Source organism: Triturus cristatus, chromosome 3_2 (genome assembly GCF_964204655.1).
Source record: "Triturus cristatus chromosome 3_2, aTriCri1.1, whole genome shotgun sequence".
Classification (NCBI taxonomy): domain Eukaryota; kingdom Metazoa; phylum Chordata; class Amphibia; order Caudata; family Salamandridae; genus Triturus; species Triturus cristatus.
In genome coordinates, this window is record NC_140584.1 from 286,098,392 (window position 1) to 286,120,479 (window position 22,088).

Below are 22,088 nucleotides of genomic sequence, written 5' to 3' on the forward strand. Positions count from 1 at the left end.
TAAAAGAGACCCGGGACGGGAGAGGGGACTGGAGAGGGCGGGGTGGGGGGACTCGCCGCAGCCATTGTGCGAGTCAATTACCAGCTCGTTATCGCCCCATTAGACCCCGCGTGCGCTCGATGAGCGGAGAGTTTACTTTGAGCCGTTGCTTAACCCTCGTCTGGAGCGCCTCACACCCTGGAACCAGCAAGATAAACATTGGTGACCCCCACCCTCACCTCAGCAGTCCCGACGCCTGGCAGTAAAGTGACACCTTGATCCTCAGAGAGGCGGGCACGGGGAGAATAAATCATCCCGTCGAGCTAACAGGCTCAGGCCGGAAGGTGGGGCTGACGCAGGCCACGACCCCCTGCACGGACCGACACAAATATGATGACATTTGAGGACAGCGGGGCCCATCTCCCCGTCTCCAGCGTAGCGCTTGCTCTGTTGCTACTCTCGAGTTTATCTGAGGTCGTCGTTCGGTGCTGTCGACCCACTGGTTCTGTCTCAACCCCTCCTGCTAAACATTGGCGTAACACAAAATGTTGAGGCCCCCTGCAGAATATGACGAGGGGCCTCCGAGTCCCCCATATCTCGCAGATGTTAATTGGTTTTGGGCTGAATGGGGCCTCCCTTGAAGGGGTTGGGGCCCCAGGCGGGTTGGAAGCCCCCTGCTCTGCAGGGGCCGGTCTTAAGCCCCTGCTGCTAAAGGGCAAAGGGCATGTGACCCTGCCACAGGGATTTTGAAAAGTCCTCCTATCCAAGTCCTGAAAGAAACTGCACTGAATTTTTTGCACGGTAAAAACAATTACAATTTGGCTAAACGTCATAAGTTTTATACCCAGTTCTAACGCCACAGCCATGAAACAATCAAGCCCTTTTGTGGTGAGCTAAATCACGTCTGATCTATCTTCGGGGTCTGTAGGCTTCACAGCCCTCACCCAAGATAACCGGGTAAAATTGTGTCAAATGGAGCGGTTTTTCCAGACCATTTTACAACGACTTTAGGCTATTTGGGTATGTAATTTGACACATTCTCCTGTCATTTTGTTTCAAGCAATATACAGCGTATTTCGTTAATTCACCGCTCATGTTCTTGCACAGTTCTACCCCGATCCAAGCAGATTTTGAGTCATATGGACAGTATTTGCACGAGGAGGGCTCTCAAAAGTTTCTCATATCTGATCCTTGCATTCTGTAGACAGCAGAGCTATATCTCAGATTACTCAGACCTCATAGCCTCAACCACCAGCGCTACAGTGCACAATCAGACAGCAGACCTATTTGTAAGGTTGTATCAATCTTATTGGCTTTGGCCTCAGACATCAGAACTAATTATTAAAGCCACAGCACACTTTTTTTTTTGCGTGATGCAATGCCTCCACATGGATCGTAAAATAATAGCCATGGAAGCAACACACTCCTGGGCTGCATGGTATCTGTAATTCCAAAATCCAGCAAACTGCTGTCCTTAGCATTCACCATGACCCCATGGACATCACATCCTGGCTCGACTCGGACTCAGTCCACGAAACGGATCACCAAGGAGTTAGCATCACTCAAGGCAACCAACAGGGCGCGCAAAAACAAATGACGGAAAAACTTAAAGCAGGATAATAGAAATCAGCACAAATATCATCTACACAGCTTCAGAGCAACCACTAGAAAAAATAAAATAAAAGGTGTCTCACCTCTCCTCTGCATTTCGCCTACAAAGGAGGTTTTGGGGTTTATCTGATAATTCAAGAACCCCAAAACCTGCTGAAATTAATAGTGTCATCCAAACAAGCAATCGTAATTTGTACAGGTTACAACTGTATTGCTACAAATGATACTTGTGTGTAGCACTGCAAACAAGCGGTTCTCAGGCCTCCCAGTATTAGGGCAATGCCAAAGATTCACATACTCCCCTCAGCTCAAACATAGCAAGAAACAAGGTGCACACCCAACATAAAACCTGAAAGAAAGCATATTAATGGCCTTCTTCCCTATATTGGAGGAATCCGTTAATGAATTCTCATCACACAGAAACAAACCCAGATCATCAGCTGGCCCCTGCCTCCCAAGAACCTAAAAAGAAAACCTGTAGCAAAATGATGCTGGGCTAAGCTGATTCTAAAGGTTGCCTACACTCTGATGCTGTAATTTACTGAATAAACAGTGCAGCGACTGTCCCCGCACAGGGACACAATCTGTACTAGGATCTCTGGATAGTGGACAAACTGATTCAAATGTGCAGCACCAACATACTGCTAGACATCTCTGCTGTATTTGATACTGACCACCACCCAGAACCAATAACCAGGATGCAGAATATGGGCATCCAAGGAAAAGACTTGGATTAGATTTCCTCTTTCTTATCCAAACAGAATCACTTCTTCACACTACTGCCATACACCTCCAAACACCTTTTTTGTCTTTGACTGGTACAACCTCCTGATTTGTATTGCATGGTTATTTATATAGCACTTTCCATTGCCCTTTTGAGGTCCAAAGCAGGTTCTGCGTTGTGGAGTAAACGGCTACTCCTCATGTATCATTTATGTGTGTAGCATTATGTGGCCTGGAAGGTCTCTGCAGCTCGTCAAGCTCTTGGGTGCCCTTTGGAGGGCATGACTTAAAAGAGTGTTGGCTACAGTTATCCTAAATGGTGAAAATTAGGTGGATGTCTGTGGTGTGCAGGAAAGGTAGGAGCGTTGGTTTAGCTTCCTGGCACATTAGCATTATGCTGCAGAGTAGTGTAAGGATAGATACGGCAGAGCATGTGCATACTTACAGTTTGTATGGCGATTGTTGATGTATGTGTCATAGATTGAGCGACTAATTGGTCTTCACATGATTCAGACATGTGGTAAGACTGGTGACTAACTTTGGTCCATATATTTGTGCTGTTGGGGGTAAAATTCATTAAGAACTTAACTGGTAGGTTTTTGACTCGTGCAATCAAAGTGGTAAAAGTCTCTCCTCGCAAATTTGGAAGGCTAAAAACATATTTTGGGAAATGCTGCTGGTTTTTTATTGCTTTTCTGAATTCTAGATGGTGGTCAATTGTTCTAGTCTTCCTGGATAATATTCTATTGCTCGTTAGGTTGTACCCAACGTAGTCTCATTTCCTTAACTTCTTAACTTCTTAAGTTTGGCTAGTTTTATGTTCGTACATCCTTAAATAGATGCAACTCACCCAATTCGATTCTATTCAAATCAATGGCTTCTGCTCTAAATATCCAGTTATCTGTTACTCCCCGTTCTGTAGTAATCAGTGTTTGACCTCTCTGGCCACATCATTTCTGTCGCTCCCTATCCCCATTACTCCCATGTACTTTCTGCAACTGTTACTCCTGTTGTCAGGGTGAATTTACCCTTTTCTTATGGCATTCCCATTAGGGTACATTGACCCATTACTCACGACATCCCCAACAGTGTTTTGCCATCCTCTTGCCTTACTCCAGTGTGGCCACTTGCTTCTCTATAAGTCAGTGCTCAAAATGGCACTGATCTCAATGAAAAGGATTCACTGCTCATGGGAACACACCTGGTCTTGCAAAATCGGTGGTCATCTGAGGTCCAAATCTTGCTGTTGGGCTTGTCTTCAATTGTACTTGAATAGACTGGACAGGCATCTCTGCTGTCTTCTCCTTCGATCTTTAAAACTCCTCCTCTGCCTGCAGGGTAGTTTCCTTCTCTTATCTTGGTTCCTCTAAGAAGCAGCTTCGTCCAGATAAAACAACAGACAAAGCAATGCAGGTACAACGCAAGCACACACACAAACTTCAGAATCTTCCAGAGTTTCTTAAAGATTGAAGACTCACTCTGTCCACAAGTGAAACATCTCTCACATTTTTTGATCCTCAGAATTCTTCAGCACTGAAGACCTGGCTTCAGAGTGGAAGACCTGTGTTGGTAATCTGATGTATAGACAATAGTGAACCAAGGCACTAACCATCAGAATTGTGAGTTTCAAGGTCACTGTGCAACAGGTCTAGAGGGACTCGCTCTATTCCTCAACCTAATCTGCCAATATGAGAAAGCTAACAGTGTTGTCTCTCTGTAGGTATGACTTAAGCCAATTCCCACGGAAGACACTCTGGGAATCTCAAGTGGCACCTGTGCCATCCAAATAATTTACATTTTGATGTTCCTGACCACCTTGTAAGGATCATTCCATCTGTCTTCCAATGATCAAGGGAAAATTGGCTTTGGCTTTAGTATTAACCTCACCCAACCCTCAGTTATCATTGTCTTCTGCTCATATGATTCCTTCATCAGCTCTTCATTGACCTAAAGGTTCCTTTTCATCCACGTCCTGAGGCCCACAATACAGTCTACCACAACATGGTTTGGACACTCAGGAGTACCATCTCGACTCGCCCCGCCCTGCCCCAAGTGAGTCGACCATTGATGGGATGCCCACCCAGAAGCTCAAAAGGACTAAATCCTACCTCCTTCTGTTGGATTTCCCTCCAGGGAAATAAGAGATGTTGCTAGAGATCCCATTTCTTCCATCGGTTCTCCGGTAGAGTTCCCATCATGCTCTTTAAGGTCTTATTAAAGCATTCCACCAGCCCATTGATCTGATGGTAGTACACTATGGAGAAGGCTTAAATCACACTAGCTTACTTCCACATCACCCTCATGTAGGATGAGATTAAATGTGTTCTGCATCACATAGCACAGTCTTTAGAAATCCAACTCTGCGGCAGAGGAGGGTCCTCACCACGAACTTGGAACTAATGCTTCTCAGGGGTAGCGCCTTGAGGCATCTGGTGGTATGGTCAACCACAAACAAAGTATGTTTGTTGTCTGAAGCAGAGGAGGAATTAAATTGACTATGTCTATGCCTACCCTCTCAAACAGCTCTCCAACCACGTGCATAGGCACTAGTTTTGTTTTGGTTTGGCCTTGAGACTTACCATTCACTTGACAAGTTGGACAGTGTCTGCAGGAACTTTCTACATCTTAGTCCATAAATGGCCAGCCAAACAAGCCTGTCTTTGGTCTAATTGATGCCCAAGTGCCTGGTGAAAGGTACTTCATTGGTCAGCAACAAAAAAAGTTGCTGAGTGCTTGTGGAACTACTAGCCTCTTGCTGGCTTCTGGGTTCTGGATCCACAGGTTAGCTACACACCAACCCATCTTCCCAGACCATGCTGCTACCACTCATTCTGGTGCCAGCTTCTTCCTGGGCCACCTTGCATTAGCCACTCGGAGTAGAACACCCTTCCCGTGACTGGTAGATTTTCTGCTGGGACAGTCCTCCGAGAGTTAACAACTCTAGCTCTGATGCTGACCCAGTCAAAAAGACAGTCTGCCTTTGAGGCCTTATTTTCCTCTCCACCTGGAGTAGGGGTGATGAGCACCAGTGCAGTGCAGTCCCAACACCTGCCTTGATCCACACTAAACTACTGTCTCTTGGACCTTCCACCCAAAGAGCCATCAAAGCCTCTGTATTGTATTGTAATTGCATTTATATAGTGCTTACTACCCCTGATGAGGCGTCAAAGAGCTTTTACGGCAAGTAGCATGCTGCTCCGGAACCCATTAAGGATTAGTGTTGAGTTAGTATAGTGAAATATGAAAGTAATTTGAGTGGTGGATAGGTTAGTCAGTTATTTGGATTCAGAAGGATAGCGGAGGGATAGAAGAGGGAAAAAAGGCTTGCATTTATATAGTGCTAGTTACACCTGATAGGGTGTTAAAATGCTTTTTTCGGCGAGTAGTACACTACATCAGAACCCAGAAAGGATTAGTGGTGAATTAGAATAGTGAAATATGAAAGTAGTTTGAGTGGTGGATATTAGTCATTTATTTCGATTGGCAAGGATAGCAGAGGGATAGAAGAGGGAATAAAGTTAGCATTTATATAGCGCTCGTTACCCCTAATGGGGTGTTGAAGCACTTTCTTGGCTAGTAGCACACTACTCCGAAACACATAAGGATTAATGGTGAGTTTGCATAGTGAAATATGAAAGTAATTTGAGTGGTGGATATTAGTCAGATATTTGGATTGAGAAGGATAGCGGAGGGATAGAAGAGGAGAGTAGGATCTGCTTTCATGGTTACCCCCACTTTCTGCCTGGTGTCAGTGTGCTTTGGCTGCAGTTTGCTGGGATCCTGCTAACCAGGAACCCAGCAACTGTGCTCTCTCTCCCAAAATGGCTTTGGTAAGTAGTTTTGTACCTCCACAATTGGCTACCGGTGTACTCTTATAAGTCCCTAGTATATGTTACTAAGGTACCCAGGGCATAGGCACACCAGGGGTCTCTCATGGGCTGCATTATGTATTGTGCCACCCATGGGAGTCCACTTAAACTCTGACTACAGGCCTGCTGTTGCAGCCTGTGTGAGCTGGTGCTTGCACCTCTCACAACAGATACAAGTTTCCTTATATCTGAGGTCACTACACTTAAAACCTATAAGTCCCCCCTATGGAAGGCCTTTCAGTCCTGAGGGCAGGGTGCATGGTTATAAGTGTGAGGGTGCCCCTGCATGAGCAGAACACCCCTTCAAACCCTGGAGTCGATTCTCCAGGCTTTGTAAGTGCGGTCAGCGACTTTAAGACATATAGTGGACATCAGTCATTGCGAGATGTCTAACTATAGAATAGTTGCGCCAAACTTGATCATGTTTGGTATCACGTTGGAATCATACCCAAACACCGATTCCAGTGTTGGAGGTATAATTCCATGTACTGGGGGCCCCCTTAGGGGATCCACCTGTACTCCCGGTAACAGCCTTTTAGAGTCTGCCAGTAATCTAGTGCTGCTGCCGAACCCAGACACTGTTCTGCTCTCCTGCTGTTGAGCTGAGCTCGAGCAGGGGGAGGCAGAACAATAGGATTCCTGTTACAGGGAAGTGTGACTACCTCTCAGACAAGACTTAGTGTATTGGGCTGGGGTGGGGGCTCTTTCCAGTGCCGCCAGACTGCATTAAAGGGCACATTTGGTGCCCTCTCTGCCTACTCTGATTTGAGCCAGTTCAGGAACCCTTGGTTTCTGCTCTGGCACAAAACTGGACAAAGGAAAGGGGAATATCCTCCCCTCTGTCCAGCCTCTCCTCTGGGAGGGACCCCATAGTTGTACCCATCCTCTCCTTGGGTATTTAGGGGCTCCCCCACGGGTGGGTCGTCAGATTCATCATGGAACAAGACTCACCTCTGAAACCAAGACACTCCTCAACCGTCTAGACACTTGGACTTTGTTGAACCGAGACTGGAACCGAGACTATATCAAGGAAAAACTCCTGCTGCTCCTAGTCTCGCTGCTCTTCAAGTTTTCTGCCTTGTCTGAGTCTGTGCTTTGCTCAGGTTATCCAGAAGACCTGTGGGCATCAAGGACATCTTAAAGAAATCTCCCTTAGAGGGAAAGAGTCAATCCCCTGCATCTGCAGGCACCTCAACAAAGCTGACCATTCTGCTGCTCCTGTCCTCCTATGGACTTCCAGAGGGTCAAGAACACAGGTGGTGGTTCTGTGGCGCTCCAGAGGCCTGACCTGCCCTCCCTGCAATTTGGAGGACATTATCCCTTGTTGGAGCCGCTAGGACCAACACCCTGTGCACAGGGTCAACTTCCAATGCATGTTGGCTCTGCACTCCAGAGAATTTCGGGCTAAAAGAAGCTCCAGCCTCCAGCACCTCATCCCTAGAAGATCAGCATCCTCACTGTATCGCTTGCACCGTGGGCCTCCATCTTTAATGAGCTGCCTGAGGTCCTCTTGTGACTCCTGCCTCTTTGGCCTGTGGGTTCTCTCAAGGGTCTTTTCTGCTTTGGTGGGCTACCCTGCTTCCTCAGGGCCTGCTCTGACTCTCCTGCACTCGGTGAGTCCCTTGGACTTTGCTGGTCCCAACAATTGTACCTTGTCGTCTTCCATTCCAGTAGCTTGTACCAAGGCTTGTTGGTGCTCCTGCCGGACACCGACTATTTAGACACCAACATCCGACATGGGAACACTCATGCATGGCTCCTGATCTTCCACAGCATTGTCGGGTCCCCACAGCTGCAGCAACAAGGTCCTTGTCAACTCTCCTGAGCTCCCAGCCAAGGATGGGCATTGTGCTTCTGTGCCTCCTAGTCACCTCCGAGTGTCTCCTCTGCTTGCAGGTTCTCCTCTTTAAGAATCCACCCTTGAATTTCACCGGACATCTTTAGAGACTTCTTCAGCGGCCTTTCTTTCCAAGTGTTCCATTGTCATCTACAGAATATTCAGACGTCACTTCACCCGTTATGCACCTGGCTTCCTTGGTGCAGATAACCTGGTTCCTGGGACATCCACGGGTGGAGTGGCTCCAAACTTCCGTCCTCCAAATGGTTTCTTCAGGATCCTCTGGGAAGGGTCCTTCTTCTTTAAAATTGCCACCGCCATAGACTTCCATTCAGCACTATCAACGCCTCCTGGAGTTTTTGTGGACAACTATATCACTACAAGCACACAGCTGTGTTCCGACTCTGCACACAGCCTCGGTGGGGTTCCTTGTTACTTGTCTTGAGTGGTTCATGGCTCTATCAGCTCCTCTGAGTCCTTTGGTCCAAATCCCTTTCTTCTTTGCATTTCACATTTCACTTCTTTAGTATATGGTTTGATCTCCTCCTGGAGACCAGTGTATATCTGTACTACTTACCTGATTTCTTTAATGTATTTTCATGTGTATTATTGATACCTCAGAGTAGGAGATATACCAATGTGTTAGTGATAGTGTTGTGTAATAAATAGACTTATTTTTATAAACACTGTTTGGTTCTTTTTAATCTAATCTACACAATTGAATAAATGTGGTAAAACAAGCTTATTTACATTCCTTCATATAGGCCTGAAGGCTGCTCTCCACAGCTACCACTTTGAAGGCCTAAGGTTATCAAAGATCACTAAAATCACCATAAGGGTTGCCTGGATTAGTGCAAGGTTCATCACTCCTTTAAGTGTGCACCATATACTAAGCCAGGCTCCTACAGTGTCCTTCTGAGGTTGACATGCTGCCTGTGCTCTGGTCAGCAAAGCTGATGTCCATGCCATATAGGCCTTTGGCCCTGAGACTAGCCGAGGTGCAATCAGGTAATTGCCAAGCACGTACCCAAGATCCTATTTCTCTTGCAATCCTCTGCCGAACATGGCCATCTTGCCATTGACTTCTAACTTCTAAATTGCATATGGGTACTCCATGTCCTCTCCACTGGCTACCAGGCAAGTGCCAATGGTGCAACAGAGAATTTCCCAGTGTTTGAAATATTTTTTCTCAACCGCAATCCTGTAGGATAGGTGCCAGTACTTCTTGGGTAGGAATATTCCTCAAATTGATACCCACCTCACTAACAAAGATCATGATGTTTGGGTGAATGTGCATAATAGCATTTATGGCTGTTTCCCAGATTTCCGTATCGACTAGGCTGAATGGCTGCCATTGGATCCTCCCTAGCACTCTTCTCTGCTGATACCATACTGCCTAGCAAGATGTTATGGCTGTAACAGGGGAATCGTTCTTGTAATGTTCTTTCTGATGGGATGTAAAGGAGGTCACCAATTTGGGTGTGAAGGGGATCTCTTTCCCTTCCACTCTCATTCTGGTTTGGCTAGGGATCCATTCCCGTTTACTACTGTCCGATACTCAAGGGAACCATTCTGGATCTTCCCTTCTGGTGTGGGACCCTTCTCCTAATAGTTCTTCCCCACTTTAGGCTTGCAAACCTGCTGCTCCAACCCTTGTTTCACGTGGTTGGCAATTCTCTTGTTAGTCACAACGGCAAGTTTCTCTGGATCCCATTCATTAAGGTTACACAAGCATTGTCTGACTCACGCTACTACGTTCAATTGGTCCCAGAGCTCGTAATGCCTTGCTTCCCTTCCTCTCACCCATACATTCCAATCAAGCACAGTCATGGGCTTAATTCTAAAATAGAACCTCATCAGTCTTCTTGTTTTTCCAGCATCTCTGCTAGTGCTTTACAGACTTCAGCCCAAATCAGAGCTTCCTTCATACACACATATGTCAGAATATTATTCTGGGGAAGCTATCCAATGGCCTGAGCCTTTTCAAAAGGGTGACAAGTCAGTTGAGTCGCTTGCCCTGAACCTATAATTTCAGACTTGGAACCACCCTAGAATATAAGTGACTGACACATACATATATATTGCATTGTTGGTACCTCAGTGATGGGTTACTTGGAAATGGAGGGGGGGTCATTATTCTCAGAGCTAACCCCTCTTTCTGCTGCTGACTTGAGCTTCGCTTGTTCTGGGGTTTTCCAAGCCTCCATGTTGCTCTTTCTCCTGCTTTTCCTGTTCCATCTTGCTCTCTTCCTGGCCCACTCATCCTCTCTCTCCATTCACCTTTAATGTTCTTTCTGTTGGGCAACCTGAGTTTCTCCCTTTCAAGTTCCCTAGCCTTTACCTTTCACTCTTGCATCTCAGTGTCTCAATTACATCCAAGGTAAGAGAGCAATCCCTGGGACAATGGGCATGGGCACCATGGCGACTGTCAGGAAATCTCTAGAGAACAACCCAGGGGACATAGAAACAGTCTAGGGCAAGCCTGCACTCAGGGACTCTTGGAAGCCTTTGTCTACAGCTCTCTCATCTGGGTGTTTTGACTGAACCCACCCCTGAGTTTCCTGCATACTTCTCCTTTTCTGTGGGACCTGTTTCTCCCATTGACCCATCATGAAATCTGGACCTTCGAGGATTTTACCACCTATTCCAACACATCTCATTCAGCTCCTCTTGTGGCAGCTTTCATGTTTGCTTCTTCCCATTTTCCATTCTTTTGTGTAGGCTGTGTGCAAAGAAGCTGTAATTATTAACTACTATTAGTGTCTATTGCAGCTGGAATTTAGTGATTTGTCACCACTTCCACTAATTGTGGGAAAATGTTCAGGAAGCTAGGGCAAACAGAGGTCACTGGGCTCTTATTGTGACAATCAGAGCTAGTTATCACTGGTGTCCTGGGGCTTAACCGTACTATTAAGCCCAAATCTCAGCACCAACAACATCCCTTTAGAACTTGATTCTCAAGGCAGTCAATTCAAGCAGCCCAAAGCATACTCAGAGAAGTGTGTGTGGGTGTGTGGGGGGAAGTTCAGAGACTCAGAAGCCCATAAACCATCCCAATAGTAATAAATCAATGTCCAGCTAATGTTTTGTCTACTTTGTAAGGTTGAAAGTGCTTTGCTATTCACACACAACACAGTACTGTACATAGATAATAGAGCGCATTACATTCTTACTTAGCACTCAAGTATTACTTTAGCAGTTTCTGAGGGTGCAGCCTGTGCTGTCCCAATGTCGGTGTCAGTTTAGTAGAAAACAAAATGTTCTCTTGTGATGCCCTGGAGGAGATGGGTGAATAGTGTCCGCATAGAGACCAAACAGGTTTTTACCGATCCATGTGAATGCTTACTCTCTTAATAAATGCCATCCCACATCCCTGTTTTTGGTAATTTACCCCTTTGCCCAGTGCCTTCTATCCATGGGGTTTTGGTAGAGCAAGAGGAACTGCAGTATTCAGTGGTTGGCAGGGCAGTTCCTCTCCCTTGGGACAGCCCCACATGTGTTACAGTCTGCAGCTGCTGTGCCTGTGCATGCTGGATCAGGTTAGCAGTCACAAAGCCAGAAGAAGGAGGGTGTGCCAAGGCTATGTCGCTCATAGTCAAGTCAATCTTGCAGCTTAGTTTCTTCCTCGGTTAAAATAAAAGTTCACCACGAAAACAAGCTTGGCACTCATCCCAGGTTGTAGTGGAGACCACTAGGGATTGGGTGAAGTCATCTCTGACAGTGGGAGATGCATTTTATCTTGGTGCAGCACATTTTCCGCTGCTTTGGTTTATTGCTGGGGACCGCAGGATACCCTCAAGGTTCTCTAGTGCCCTGATGCTTCAGGGCACTTAGTTGTTTGAGCAAAACTCACACACAAGCAAGTTCAATGGCTCAGTAGAGACATGTACATAAGCTTCAGCTTCCAGGCCTCATCCTCTGACAGAGCAAAGGAGGTCCTCCCTGTGCCACAGCAGGAGGTTCAATTCATCCTGCCTCAACTTCTTTACAGTCCATCTTCTTCTGAGCAGCCTCTTCCTTGTGCAAGAATACTTCCAATGCCCATTCTGAACTGCCACTCAGCTTCCTGTGTCGAAGTAGGATCAATATAAGCCTCTTCTGGCTGGCTGGTAGAACTCCTCAGGTTTCTGTCTGCCAGCCTGGCAAATGGAGTTGGCCGTAAATCCCGCGACCTGGTGGCAAAGAGAGTTTCTTAGTTGCCACTGGTGTAGAGTTCCCGGAATCTGGTAGCAATGTCTTGGCACACTGCCTAGAAGTTTCTTTTCCATCTTTATACTAAAGTTGCAGGCAGTGTTAGCTCTTGCTGTTTGCTTATTCCACAGAGACTGGTCTAGCGATAGTCTTAGTTGTCAAGTGCTAGCAAGCTGTAGGGTGGAGTTGAGTTGGGAGTTTCCTGTGGGAGGAACATAAAAACAAGGGCATTAAAGAGCTGGTAAGCTGTGGTGGTAGCTTTTCTAAGAACAATAAAGCAGGAAAAAGCCCTGCATCTTCAAACGGGCATTCTGACTCATCTCCTTGACACTCAAAATTCACCCTCCATCTTAGGTACCACGAGAATGTAGAAAACCAAAACGGATTCCCATTGGCTACAAGTAACATACACACTCCACACACTGAAGTGACACATACACCAAGCCATCCATGTACTACACAGACGATACTAGCCTGGGGACTAGCAGACCAATTTAAAAAGAGTGTCAAGTAAGTGGCTGTCTCTGGCAGAGGCATGTAAGAAAACCTGACCTTCTACTACAATCATACTGCTGCCACCAATATCAGTCCTATACATTCTGTTGATCATGGTAGTCATGCAGACGACTGTTGCCCATCTCTGAGTTTGCAAGATATTTTCCAGAAAAGGCCTCCACTGCACATGGATGATCGTTATGCATCTTGAGGCAGAGCACAAATATCTACAGAGCTTTCTATGGGGGGACTCAAGGCAGGGGCACATGCTCTTAAGAACACAGCAGAAGAGCTTTTTAGGTCGAGCATTCAAGACCTCTTGTATATACTTTAGTATATACTTATATGTGTATGTACTTTGTGGGCTCTGGAGATCAGCCCTAGGACTTGTCTGCTTCCGCTTAGGGGCTTTTTTGTCTGTTCAACTTGATAGAAAACGACCAGTAGAGGTCAGTAAAGTACCAGAATTGCTTTCTGCTGAGGGACTTAATTTTTTTAAATTGTTCTGGCAACTGCCTCTATTTAACTTTCTTGATAGAAAACGACCAGCAGAGGTCAGTAAAATACCTGAATTACTTTAGCATTCTCTAGATTCCAGTCCATAAAAATTGTCAATCCCAATTCTGTTAAGGCCATCTTCACTCAGGAGGCCAGTTACTTCGAGAAATAAGAAAATCTGATTGCATCCCACCCTAAAGGATCTCCTATGTCAAAACAAATTTCAAGCTGGCTTGCATCACTTTAATGGATATGCATCAAGCTAACATATGGAGTACCTGTACTCTTCACGTTTTCACTCACAATATCTGTGGCTACAATCATCTGAGATGCAACCTAAGACTGGAAAGCAAAATAGTTTGATCTTTCAACGCTGGTACTCTACATCTCATTAGCAGCCTCACTTTGGAACTATATACAAGCTAACTTAAATTGCTCAAAACATTTTTCTCAAAAAGTTAAAAACATACCTCTTGAAACTGTAACTGAGTGAGTTTCCATTGAATATCTTTAAAAATACATATTTTTATTAGTTTTTGTTTTCCACAAAAATAATAAAACAAAACACACCACCACATGTAGTAATTACCAGATTATCTGAGTAGTCTTTTACAATTATAATCAGGGCTCGCTATTGTAATAGAAGCAGTGAGGTCAGGATGCCAAATCTGCTCCCCAGTCTCCCCCTCCTGTTCCTTGGTGTCCAAGCTTGACCCCAGCCTCCCATGGGCCCCGGCTATCCCGCTCCACTCATCTCCTGGTGGGACTGCCCAAGAAGCTGTGGTCTCCCAGTCCAGAATATGGTAGGCTCGCCACTGTACCCACACTTTCTGAAATTTCCTTCGGGCAACCCCTCACCTCATAAACGGAAACCACCATCTCTGCCTCCATGCAGCGCATTATGCAGGCCCCCCCACTGGCTTTTTGTGGGAGGGACTAAGGCTTCCCCATTTACTGGCTAAGTCCCTTTTCGCTATGCAGAAACCCAGGGTGCAGTGTATGAGTTTCCTCTTGGGGAGGTCTACGTCGCCCGGTATTCCCAGAATTAAGAACTCTGGCGTGGATGAGATATTAGCTTCCAAAACATCAGCTAGCTCTGCAACAACTTCCCTCCAGTACGCCAGTACATCTGTATGTGTGGACATGACCAAATAATATGTATAAAGGTGCATTAGTCCTCTCCACATTGTAGACAGTTGTGGGGTTGTGCCCTTCCTGTTGTGAACAATCTCAATCTTGTGTAATATACCCCGTGAAGGACCTTAAGCTGTATGAGCCTCAAGCTTGCTTTTATTGGCACCTCCCAGGGGTGCATCAGTGCTGCTTCCCAGTCAAAATTCTCCATGGGGCCCAGGTCTGTTTCCCACTTAGATCTTAGTGAACGGAGGTTATCTGGCCCATTGTTGAGAAGGGTGCGATATATTGATGAAATGGATTTTGATGGCATTTCATCCCGGAGTATCCTACTTTCTAGGAGGTTGCTCTCCTCCATCATGTCCCAGGGCATGTCCCCAGCTTTAAGGGCATGGTGTATTTGAATGTATCGAATATTTGTGTGTCATACAGGTCGTACTCTGCCTGTAGATCCGGATGGGTGTCATCCCCCCTTCCATCCCAGGTAACTAAGCATTGAGATCTCTATCAAGTCCAAGGGATCGTTCTTGACAGTCCTCGGGGAGGGATCATCAGTGAGAGCGGGGTCATCTGGGAGAGTTTATTTCTACAACCTCCATAGGCGACGGCTTTGCCTCTGGCCTCCAGGGTATATTTTGTGGGAACAAGCATGTGTGAACGGAATCTTTTGTCATTTATATAGTTCTCATGGGACTTATTCTCCATGACTGGCCTCGCCAATAACACCACCAGGTCAGATCGGGTGTGAAGAACCACTAATTGGCTGCCTGGAGTTGGGATGCCCAGCAGTATACAGTAAGATCTGGAAATGAGATGCCCCCATCATATATGTTTCTCTGCAGGGTTCGGACTCAGAGGGTATTGCATGGAGGCCCCCGGTCCCAAAGCCGGGTCTGAAGCATACTGTCAAATTAGTAAACCATTCTTTGGATATCGGCCATGGGTTGTTTAGTAAAACATACAGGAATTTTGGCAGGGTAATCATTTTAAAAAGGGCCACTCTTACCTTGATTGAGAGAGGCAATTGCATCCACCAGCTAACATCCTGCTGAAAGGTCTGATAGACTGCTTCCATGTTCCCCTCGAAGAACGTCTATTTAGAAGGCCTTATTTCCAACTCCAAATTGCGGAAATCCTCTCTGGTAGTCATCATCTGAGGTGGGATCAATATCTCCAGGGGCCAAGCACCCATTTGGTATAGTACTGATTCATCCCAGTTGATTTTGTATCCCGCATACTTCTCAAAATTAAGAAACACCGAAAGGACCTTTGGGATCGAAACTACTTGGTCAGAAAAGTACAGTAATATATTGCCCACGTACTGGGAAACGTTCACCAGTGACTTCCGGAAAACCTATTCCATCTCCTCTGATACTCAGCCAGCAAACCAGAGGCTCCAGACACCCCTGGTGTGTTCCTCTCTCCAGTCCAAACTCCTCAGAGAAGAGCAGTTCACCTTGACCCTTGCTACCGGCTCTTGGTAAAAAAGTCACACTCAGCAGCAGAAAGTCAGGCCAGTTCCCATCCTGCCCAAGCCCCAAAGGGGATAATCCCACCGTACGGAAACAAACACCTTTTACACATCCAGGGATACAAGTGTCAGAGGTAATTGCTTGTCCCTTTGATAATCCAGCCAACAGTGGAGATGGCGGAGATTCTGTTGTGTGGCCCTTTGAGGTATAAGCCCTGTCTGATCACGGTGAACTATCTTTCGGATAACTTTTGCTTGTCAGACCACAAGTGCTTTAGCCATGATCTTTATCTCTGTGTTCAAAAGGGAGATCGGCCAATATGAAGAGCAGCTGGTACCAGGCTTACCAGGTTTGGGCAACACCTCTGTCGTTGCTGTGCGTAGGTCTGGGGAGAGCTCCCCCCTCTCCTTGGCCTCCGTGAACATGGAAAGAATGTGGGGGTCCAATATTGAAGTTTTTTTTATAGAAACCCACCGGGATGCTGTTGGGCCCCAGTGTCTTCCCTGACTGCATCAGACCCAGTGCCTCTTTTAATTCGTCCAAGGAGAGGTCCTGATCTGAAGTTCTCATATCCTCCAATGAAAGCTGTGGGAGGGGCAGCTTCCCCAGTAAGGCCTCATGCCCCGAAGATCAGGGCCCGCCGCCTATCAAGATCTTGGTAGTAATGTGCAAAGTCCTCTGCTGTGCCCTCATCCGTCATATTCTGGGAACCTTCTAGAGTCTCCAACTCTCCCACTCATCTGGCTACTAATCCCCGTCTACTCAGCCACAGCAGCCCTCCAGCCTTACCGTCTGCCTCATACCGTTTTCGTTGGGTAACTAGTCATAAGTCAGGTTGTGGTATTTCCTTCTTGGTGCCTCCAAGCACTTCAGCTGCGCCCCATCCCTCAACACAGTGTAGTCTGTCTTGGTGCTTCAAATGTGGCGTTCTAGTTTTAATAGGTCGTGCTCTTTGTGTCGTTTCTTCTGAGAAACTATATTTTGGGCTCTGTCTTGAAGGACCATGTTAAAGGCCTCCCGGAGCATCATCATGGGAGCTTACTGAGTCCTTGTTCTCCTGGAACTAAAGCTCAGAGTCAATAGGGAGCTCACACGTTACCTCGCTGTCCTGATGGTCCCAGCTGTTCAGCATCCTTGTAGCCTCCGTGGCCCTGACTACCAGTTTAAATTGAGCATGGTCCCAAATGCTTCTGGGCATGTATTCTAGTGCTATATCACCTGAGCACTCCATCATTGGCTCAAATAGGTAATCTAACCAGGAGAGTCTAAGAGACCCATTGCAAACACGAACTGTGCTAGCAGTGATGGATTCTGCCTCTGAGTCGGGATCTGTTCATTGAGGTATCCATTACAGTGTTTACGTTCCAGACCACTATGTGTATATCTGTGGCTGCCTCTAGTAGGATTGGGCTCAAAGCCTCAAACACCTCGTTACGAAGCATGGGGGGAGTGGGAATAGATGCTAAATAACAATAACGTTTTCTGGACTGTACTCCCAATACACCTACAAATCTGCCCAATCGGGCATGGTATGATTGCTCAACGTAGAACTAGGGATTCTTTTGGCTAGGATTGCAACCCCTCTCGATCCCCTGGTATGTCCTGCATAGACCAATACAGTATATTGTCTGTTAAGGCAGGGGCACTGGTTTCTGGTAGGGTGGGTCTTCTGGAGCAACACCACCTCCAGAGATTGTCTCTTGATGTATTGTGTGATCATCCCTCTTTTAATTTTATTCAGGAGGCCGTTCATGATAGGATCATGAGATGGCTGTATTATTGGTCCCTAGGCAGGGCATGGTATCACTGACTTCAGTGGTGTTTCTCTCCCTCGCACAAGATGTCACTCCTGTAGCGGTCACTTATTGGTGCGGCACCTGTCTTCCTACCTTGGAGTGGGATAGGTGCCCCCTGCCTGTTAGTGCTTCCGTTTTAGCCAGGACCAGGACTCTCTTACCGCCCCTGGTATCTGCTAGTCTGGTGGGTGTTTGCAGGGTGGTGTGAAACATCAAGTGAAACAACATCAACAACAACAATGTAAACTTAAAAGAACTGCCCATGTGTTGGGGTGTAAATGCAACCCGTGGACAAATGCCCCCTACCCACACTACTAAAGTGGAAGTATCCGTCACCCCATAGTATAACTTTTCCCAACATAAGTAAGAAAAACAACATTTATGAAGGGGATATCCCCAGGCGACTCTTGTTTACTCAACACATCTGCTCGGGGGCCTTCTCCCTCATTATGCTAGTCTGTTCAATTGAAAGTTTTGCTTGTGGCTCCCCTACTGGCCAACCCCCCCCCCCCCCCCCCTCAATCACAAGGTTCTTCAGGGTCGTGCTGATCGACTTGGTCACCCCCCCGGACCGGTGTCTGACAGGGACTGGTATGAAGGTCGTGAGAATGTGTCCACCCACTGAATGAACGTGGGTCCATCTGAGTGTTGTCCTCCTTTCCTGATGGGGAAGAGTTCCGGTGCCTCTCCCTGCCTCATCTGTGAGGCGTAGTCACTGACCTTGCCCGTCTCTGATGGCATTTAGCCCTGGATGGCATGGCCGATCGCCAGGTTTCCAGTTTTGAGGGTGCCTCTGCATTGATCTTTTTAGTTAACTGTGGCTTCTCCGTGACCCATCGCTTCCTCTGGAGCATCAAAAAATGTGTCTGTCCCTGGTAGATGATCCGTAGTCAGGCTGGGTAGAGCAGCATATATTTTACTTCCAACACTCACCTTTGTGTAGGTCTGTATTTGTTGCTGCACCTGCAGTTTATGGTCCAAAAAAGCATTATCCTGTTAGACCTCAGTCCCCCACGAGTTGTATGTCCGATTGGATAGTATATTGTGTTCCCCGGATGTCCAGACTCTGATGCGGCATAGTGAATATTTGGCTAAAACCATCTCGGATCATAACCCTTGTATGGGGGTGCTGCAGTGGTCTAGACAGCGGCAGGCGATACCCACGTGGCGCTTAAACCCCTTGTTGCTGGAGGACCCGGTTTTCCGGGCTGAGGTTAGCGGTTGCATAGAGCAGTATTTTAGGACTAACTCGGAAACGGCGTCGACCCGGGCGACGGAATGGGATGCGTTTAAGGCGGTGGTTCGGGGAGTTTGTATATCGTCCACCGCTGGCGTGCGGAAGACTTTGCTGAAGGAGGTGGCGGGGGCGGAGGCCCAACTGCGGATGGCTGAGCGCGCGCATCAGGCTGGGGAGGGCGAGTTGACTGCGGTTGTGGAAGCGCGAGAGGGTGTGGCAGTGTGTGTGGAGAAGCTTCGCTGCTTTGATCATAAGGATTATCTTGCCCGGGCGCATGCAGAACGGGATAAGGTGGGATCTCTCCTGGCATGGTTGGCGACCCCGACGGCCCGCGGTACCCCTATATTATCTTTGGTCGAGGCTGGGGGGATCCCGGTCTATTCTCAGACGGGGATCAATAAGCAGTTTGCCAGTTATTATGCAGGGCTGTATGACAGTACCATGCAGGGGGAACCTGAAGGCTTGGCCGAGTTTCTGGTGGCGGCTCGATTGCCCCGGCTGGACACGGAGAGCGAGAAGGACCACGGGGGTGCTATATCCCTGGGCGAGATTCGCGCAGCGATTAAGCATATGGCCAGATGAAAGACCCCGGGAGCGGACGGTTTGCCCATTGAGTTCTACGCGGCTTGCCCGGATCTGCTGGCGCCACAGCTGCAAGTCCTATACGGGGAGGCTTGGCGACTTGGGCGCTTACCGGCCTCCGCTCGGGAGGCAATTGTGGTGCCCCTGTTGAAGCCGGGAGGGGAGGCCGGCGCACGCACGGCGTACCGCCCGCTCTCCATGTTGACGGTGGATTACAAAATCTTGAGTAAAATCTTGGCGTCGCGCCTGTTGACTCATATGACCGCCTTGATCCACCCGGACCAGGCGGGCTTTATCCCTCGGCGTAGCACGGCCACGTCGGTTCGACGTTTGCTGCGGGTGATGGAGCTGGACCGGGACATATATCCGGAGGCCTGCACACTGTCGGTTGATATAGAAAAGGCCTTTGATAGTGTAGAGTGGCCCTATTTATACCGAGTGCTGCGGGCTTTTGGTCTGGGGGACGGCTTTGTGCGCTGGACCACCTTGCTCTATAACGAGGCCACGGCCCGGGTGAAGACGGGGGCTACCATTTCGGCCTCCTACCCGGTGCGGAGAGGGACGAGGCAGGGTTGCTCGCTCTCCCCCTTGTTGTTCGCCCTGGCCATTGAACCACTGGCGGCGCATGCCCGACTGGGGTGTTCTTATGCAGGAGTTCAATTGAGGGGGGACGCCCACTATATCTCCCTGTATGCAGATGATCTGCTGATGTTTTTGACGGATGCCGATGGCGCACTGCGTGGGGCGACTGCCTTGTTGGAGGCCTTTGGGCGCCTGTCCGGGCTCAGGGTCAACTGGGGCAAGACATGCTTGTTCCCGCTGGTGCCGGGCGGCCGGGCCCCCCAGTCGCTGGGAGTGATCCGCTGGGAAGGTGGCTGCCTGCGATATTTGGGGGTTAGTATCTACCACACCCAGCCGGATTTGCTGGAGGGGAATATTGGCAGAGCCATTCGCGGCTTGCGTGGTAGCATGAGTTTCTGGAGTACGCTCCCACTTTCGTGTGCCGGGAGGGTAGCGCTGTTGAAGATGGTGGCGTTGCCACGACTCCTCTACTTCTTTCGCACCCTGCCTATATGAATACCAGCGTCGTACTTCGCACGGCTCAGGGCAATGTCCACGGGCTTCATTTGGGGCTCAGGGAGAAGGCGGGTGGCTTTGACCACTCTGCGGCGGCCGAGAGCAGAGGGGGGCCTGGCAGTCCCGGACTTCGAGTGGTACTATCTGGCGGCCCAACTCCAATGGCTTACGCAGGCGGTTGCCAGGGAGTATAGAGGCCCGGAGGGCCCACAGGGCAGGTTGATTCCGCGGCATGTGCTAGCCTTCATAGTCTTACAGCAGAGGTTGGACCTTGCCCTGCTTACTTTGGAGGAGCGTCCACTCCGGCTGTGCTGGAACCGGTGCCAGAGGAGGGTGGCGATAACTCGCCCCTATGCCCCGGAGATTCCTTTGGGAATGTGTACGGCGTTCCCGCATGGGGGCGATTGGTCTGGGCTGGCCGTTTGGGAGGAGCTGGGCGTACAGATGGTGGGCGACTTATTCAGGGAGGGGGTGCTGCTGCCCTTCCAGGAGTTGCAGGATTCCTACGGGCTCCCACATGGGGACTTTTTACTCCACGCGGCCCTTGTAGCGAGCCTTCAGAGGCACTGGAATGTGGGGCTCTCGGAGCCGCCGATCGCTGCAGGTTGCCAATATGTAGTGATGGCGGCGGGGACGTCCAAGGCCATTACTTGTCTCTACCGCAGACTGTCGTCGGAAGGCCTGCTGCCCCTTGCCGCCTTGAGGGGCAAGTGGGAATTGGACCTTGAGAAGCCGATCCCCGAGACTACATGGACCACGTTGGTGCGGCGGGCCTGGAAGGGAACGCGCAATGCCCGGTTTCAGTTGGTTCAATTTTTTACGTTGCACAGGGCGTATTTGACACCGGTTAAGATATTGCAATATTTTGGGGGTGCGCACTCTCAATGCCCGCGGTGCGGGGGAGAGGGTGCTGATTTTCGTCACATGTTTTGGTCCTGCGTTCAGTTGGGTGACTATTGGGCAGAGGTTATGGATTGCCTGAATCAGGTGACGGACCGCGTTATTGACCCGGACTTGGGGGCCTGCTTACTACTTTGGTTCCCACACACCCGCCGGACGAAGGTCACTAGCAAGTTTTACGACTTAGGGTTGATAATGGCCAAGAGGGAACTGACTATGCACTGGAAGTCCAGGGCGGGGCCTAGCTTCTTGCGGTGGAGGGCGGCGTTTGCGCGATGGGCGGGGGCAGAGGGTACGCTCCGGTTGCAATTAGCTCTCCGGAGGGATGACGAGAAGGCGCTGGCGACAGCCCGAGCGTGGGAGGCGCTGGTGGTGGAACTTCAGGGGCTGATGTCTGACACCGGGAGAGAGGGGGACACCTCTGGCAGGCAGGAGGAGGCGTTGAACGGGGAGTAGAAGGGGAGTAGTAGCGAGCGCTGGAGGCAAGGGTGTGGCTAGGCACGAGGGAATGCCATGGTTCCCTAGAGGAGGTTGAGCACCCATGCCTGATTTATAGCAGGGAAGGGGCACATCAGGAGCGAGGAGGAAGGTAGGGGGCACACTGACATGGGGTGAGGAGGGAGGGGGGGGGCCCACATGGGCTGGAAGTTCATTATCCCGGATATTGGCTGGTAACAATGTATGTGA